The sequence below is a fragment of the Bos javanicus genome, chromosome 3, assembly GCF_032452875.1.
Source record: "Bos javanicus breed banteng chromosome 3, ARS-OSU_banteng_1.0, whole genome shotgun sequence".
In the NCBI taxonomy this organism is placed as follows: domain Eukaryota; kingdom Metazoa; phylum Chordata; class Mammalia; order Artiodactyla; family Bovidae; genus Bos; species Bos javanicus.
Genome location: NC_083870.1, coordinates 61,494,543 through 61,500,639, shown reverse-complemented (window position 1 = coordinate 61,500,639; position 6,097 = coordinate 61,494,543). Strand labels below are relative to the sequence as shown.

General features: G+C 39.2%; 1 non-coding gene across 1 annotated transcript; it reads left to right on the top strand.

Moving 5' to 3' along the window:
- Positions 1-5,125: 5,125 nt before the first annotated feature.
- Positions 5,126-5,197, top strand: TRNAS-GGA (transfer RNA serine (anticodon GGA)). The gene has a single exon. It is a non-coding gene; the product is annotated as a tRNA-Ser (tRNA).
- Positions 5,198-6,097: the final 900 nt, after the last annotated feature.

Below are 6,097 nucleotides of genomic sequence, written 5' to 3'. Positions count from 1 at the left end.
CTTAGAGGAGAAAATAAGAACCCGTAAGTATAAGTTATTGGAATGCAGATTAAAATTCAACATAAGGAAAAACTGAAGAATACATTAGATGCATCTAACACGAGAATGGGCCAGGTTTCCTTTCAGTGTGATTGATCAAGAAGAAGGTGGGTGAACAGTAGTCCGAGGGAAAGAAGAGATTACCAAAATGTGATCTGGTTTAGAACACTTCTCAGACTCCTTACAGTTTCCAGATTTTAATGATTTCATTTTAAGATTTTTCTTTTTCCTTCTGTCTTACCCTTCCTCCTGTCCCTCCCTTCTTTCCTTATTTTTTTAAATGAATCAAATTGTTTGTAATTAAATCATATCAAAAAACACACATGCCTTCAGGATCAGCAGAAAAATGTAATGGTTGAATCTCTGTTTCTTTCCTTTTTCATTCTCCCCCTTGTTTTTCTCAAGAAGTCAAAACAAGTTTATATGTTGAATGATTCTATTCTCAGGGTATTTCACTTTCAAGATTTTTACTTAGTTTCCATGTGTATAGCCAGTGGAAGAAAGCACATCAGTTTTTGAACTCTATGGCTGTCAAACATCTTCCAGGACCTTGGGGCTGAGGTTTTGACGTCAGCATTCATCACCTCATCACAGTTGCAAGTGTGAGCAGTTAACTCATACTCTTTCATGGTCTAGGAAGCACTTGCCCTATTCCTCATAGAAATTCAAATTAGTAAATGATCTTTTAAGCTTCCCATTATAGAGCTGGTATAAAACCTGTTTATCGAAGAGCTCCTATTTTAGAAGCTGACTTTCAACCAAATTGGTGGAAGTTCAGAAAACACTCTGATTTCTTTTTTCTTTTTTTTTTTTTTTTGCCAATATGCTCTGCTTTTCATGTCTCAGCAGCTACTTTTAGTCTGGGCTACTTAACTTTGACTCAGATCACAGTGCTTGCTGTTGATTTCCCCAGGACTACTGTGCTAGTTGTCCCCCCTCTTCCACCTCCACTTTGAAAAGTTGATCTTTCTGTGTCACGTAGGTAATTTTTCACAGAGATCTACGGTCTTGGGGGTAATATTTTGCAGGATAGCAGAGTGGTGGTGATCAAGCAGTGTCAATTAAAAAAAAGAAGTCCTTTGATATTTATCTTCGTGTTTTTTTCCCCTGGAAAAAGAGTAAATGTATTTTGTTTGCCAAACACAATTTGTTAATCTGTAGAACCTTTGCCAAATTGGAATGTATGGAGCAGAGTCATGACTTTCGTTGTTTTTATTCCACTACTTCCAGGCCAAATTAACACATATTCAACATTGCTTTCCCATTATTTTAAGGATACCTTTATTAGATTAATTGCTTTCTAGTTAGGATTATGAGGCTTCCCAGGCGGCACAGTGGTAAAGAACCTATCACTCAAGCAGGAGACGCAGGTTTGATTCCTAGGTCAGGAAGATCCCCTGGAGAAGGAAATGGTGACCCACTCCAGTATTCTTGCCTGGAGAATCCCATGGACAGAGGAGCCTGGCAGGCTACAGGTCACAGAGTAGAACACAATTTAGTGGCTAAACAGCAGCAGCAGCAGCAATAGTTACGGTGATATAGAAGTCTTCTTTTTGTGAAAAAAATATAGCTCGAAAATTATATCTGTGAATTTCAGTGTAACATCTCTGTTGCTGAAAGTCTCACAGGCATCTTCTTAATACATCTAAAACTGAATTCATGACCCTCCCAAATCTGCCAAGTTTCTAGACTTCTGCTAAGTCACTTCAGTCGTGTCTGACTCTGTGCGACCCCATAGACGGCAGCCCACCAGGCTCCCCCGTCCCTGGGATTCTCCAGGCAAGAACACTGGAGTGGGTTGCCATTTCCCTCTCCAACATCCCAATTAATGGCACTTCTTATCATATATATATATATATATATATATATATATATATATATAATGTACCCTAAACTTTTATTCACAATATTCAATATAATTTGTAAATATAGTTTTATTTATATATTTATAAATATATAAGTAGAAATATATACTTATTTTTTAATGCTTGTCTAGGTTATACATTTTATGAGGGCAAGAGCCTGAAACACTGTCAGCTGTCAATGAAAATTTGTTGAAAAAGTAGTGTATATAGGGAGCTATTTCATGATTTATTAGTGACTCATTAATTAATAGTCATTATCTATGTCTCATCTATCTTTTCAACTTGTCAAACTGTGTAATTTACCAAAAACACTCTGATCTCTAACAAACCCTTAATGAACACAGAAACTCACTCCAAGATATATACAATAATCCTTGTGTTTAAAAAATATTAGTAGGCAAGAAAGCTCCAATAATATTCACTTGCTTTGTCTAAATAGAATAAGAAATAATCTCTAGGATATATGGTAATTCTTTGAGTCTCCACCAAGCCTATCTACACCAATTATAGATTCAATAGTTAGAAAAATAATTAGAGAAATTTGGAGGCTTCATTATACTTATTTTAAAGCAAATGTAAACCAAAACTCAGTTATTGTTTTATTCTCACAGCTTGCTATTTTCAATAAGAACCCTGGTGGCTCAGACAGCCCTGCAGTGTGAGATACCTGGGTTCGATCCTTGGGTTGGGAAGATCCCCTGGAGGAAGGCATGGCAACCCACTCCAGTATTCTTGCCTGGAGAATCCCCATTGACAGGGGAGCCTGTCGGGCTACAGTACCTGGGTTCCAGAGAGTCAGACACAGCTGAGCGACTAAGCATAACACATGTATGATAAGCTCTAGAAATATGGAGAACTTTCCACAAATATAGTCGCACTGTGAGGTTTATTCTAGAGAGGGAGATTAACAAAGTAGACTAAATTGTCTGTTGATTGATCAGGCCAGTCTAATGTATTTATTAGAGCACAGTTCATCTCACTGTATGTCTGTGATGGCATGCAAACCACATAGACTGAAACTAAGGCCTTCAGGTTCCTCTGACCACACAGATTATTAAACAGAAGCTTATTGGGCTGCTTATGTAACAGCTTTAGTCAAACATCAAAGCCTCACCACGAAGCAGCATTACCATTTCTAACTAGAATATATGTTAATAAAGATTTTTGTTTTCTTCACTGCTCTTTTACCCAATGCTTTAGAATAGAGTCTGACCCATAGATAGTACTCAATAAATATTTATTAAATAAATTACTGTGACTCATGCAACAGCATTTTTTTGAGTTATCCTTGTTCCTTTTAGTACCACCCCTGTTAGTCACTTTGCTTTTGTCACAATCTTAAACCTAAATCAGATTAATATCCTATTACATATGTAACTTCAGCTTAATCTTGATTATCAAGCTAAGTATGGGGTATAGTTTGATAGGAAGTGGTTCCAAGGGTTTGATGTGTGAGGTGTGCCTAAACATTTCAGATTCTACTGAGTCTTCTCATAGGTCTCCAATCCAACAGGGAAGACTCTTAATCAATAGGCCATTTCTCAGGTCTCTCAAGGTGTGCATGATTCCTGTGAAAGTGCCATATGGTAACTGTGGCTGGGTTTTATCTTGTTTTGTCTGGTTAAGAAACTGGAGAAGTAAATTTACTTAATTCTCTCATGTAGATTTCTAGAGCCACAATGCTGGAGACCTGGCTTTGAACCCTGGGTCAGGAAAATTCCCTGGGAAAGGAAATGGCTACCCACTCCAGTATTCTTGCCTGGAGAATCCATGGACAGAGGAGCCTGGTAGGCTACAGTCCATGGGTCACAAAGAGTCAGACAGGACTGAGCAACTAACACAACTACTGTAATATGCATGTCTGCAAATCCACATGTCCTGACCTCTTACGTCCTTGCCTGCATGCGTGCTTGCTCAGTCACTTCAGTCGTGTCTGACTCTTTACGACCCCCTGGACTGTAGCCCACCATTCTCCTGTGTCTATAGGATTCTCCAGACAAGAATGCTGGAGCGGGTTGCTATGCCCTCCTCCAGGGGATCTTCCCAACCCAGGGATCAAACCCTCGTCTCCTGTGGCTCCTGCTTTGTAGGTGGATTCTTTACCGCTGAGCCACTGAGGAAGCCTTTCTTACATCTTTACATGCTATTAAACTGGCACCTCCTCTGAGCCTCAGTCACATTCCTCAGCTGTCCAGATATTATAATCAAGAACTTCTATGTCTTCACATCTGTGCCACTGAGGAATATAAGGGGATACCTGTCAACAAAGGGTGACAAGGAAGTCATTCATCTCTAACTTGCCTGTTTTAAATTTCCTCTGGGGATCTGTATTTTTTTTTTTTTTTGCATATGTGGCATGTGTGTGTGTGTGTGTGTGTGAGACTTTCATTTTTCAATACTGATCAGTGTTGACTTGGCCCCAGGGAATGATTATCTGTAAGAATCAACAGGAATTTGAAGTAAAAGGGAATGCAGAAGTCATCTCAGAAGACACATGTTTCCCCTTCCTTTCATTACTCCTCAGATTTTGCCTTGACTCCCTCAGCATGACTTATCGGGTCTGAATGATTTGGTTTTCATCATTCACTTCAGTCTCATCCTGAGCCACTTATTCCCATGCTCACCATACACTGACCCCACTGGATTTGATTTCTCTGTGATAGACTCCTTTCCACACAGTGTCTTTGCAACTACCCTTTTCTCTTCCATTCTCCATTTTCATCTACCTGCTTCCATTCAAACCTTAAAAGTTTCTTCTTCAGGGAAGCTTTCTAAGATTGTCCACTCCATGCTAGTTGCCTCATTATGAACTCTCACAAGCTCTCCCAAACTGGCAGGCTCACCCAGAGTTATTTCAGTCAAGCTAGTGGTTTATTAAGACTCCTGGAGCTGTATTTACCTATGAAGTACTCTGGCTGTTTCATTGAATTCTGGCTTCACATCAGAGGGAAAGCACAGGACTACATAATTACTTTGTGTCTGACCGTACAAATCTGGTTATAGAAACCACCGGATCACCAAACCACCAAATCACCAGAATCAATGATAGCTACTAATTTTATTGCTTATTTACTGTATGAGGCATTCTAACAAATTACTTGTTAGAATTATTTGATTATACTTTTGATCTGCACACAGACTTCCTGTGCTAATACTGATGTAAATCACATGAGCCCCATTTTACACAGGAGAAAACTGAGGCCCTAGGATTAAGTAGGGCTTCCCTGGTGGCTCAGAGGTTAAAGCGTCTGCCTGGAATGCAGGAGACCCGGGTTCGATCCCTGGGTCGGGAAGATCCCCTGGAGAAGGAAATTGTGACAAAGTCACAGGGCTATCAAGTGGCAGAGCCTTGATTTAAACCTCAATCATCTTCTTCCTGAGTTAGTTTGTGTTGGTATACTACCTTTTGATGGAATATTAGCCTCCCGCATCTGTTTGTACTCTGGTAATGCAACTTCCAGTTTTCTCCTTGAGGAGGAGCAATTTGTAGCCCCATTAGCAAGTCATATGCTCAGCCTTACCATCCCTGAACCCTTGCCTGTCACATTGGTTCTATAGGCTTCATGGCTGAGACCTCATCAGATGCGATCTGTGATCCAGCTCCTTGTAGCTGGAAAGGAAGGAGAGAAAATTTGAGACAAGACAGACTCGGCTATAGGAGAGAAAAAGAGAGAATGTCCAGGAAAGAAAGAGGGATCTCCTTTCACTTGAGAAGATGGGTTAAATGGAAATTTGAAAAGTACTTAGCCATTTTTTATACATTTTTTGGGATATTTTTAGTGTCCCAAGAAAAAGAAAGAGGTAGATGAAATAGTTTTATATACTAATGTTTGGAGAGTGCCTTGATGGTTATGGTAGAAAGATGGAAAGTAAATTGGAGATGTTAGTCAGAAATTTGAACTTGGCAATCGTAGGGACCAGTTTAGATAGGGAAATAAGTGAAAGCAGAGCCTGGTATATAATGGGATCACAGGAAAGAAAAATGAAGTATTGAAGTATACACTTCTGAAGTTTGTGCTTGACTAAGAGGCCATTTCTTTTCTTTAGACCATCAGTTACTTTGGTAGAGAAATTACTATCTCCTAAGAATTTTAACACAAAAATCATGAGCCCCAGGAAATAAAACAAATAATTTTTATATTGTACTTCTGTTCACTTCCTGATTTTCCATTAATTAATGAATATATGTATAT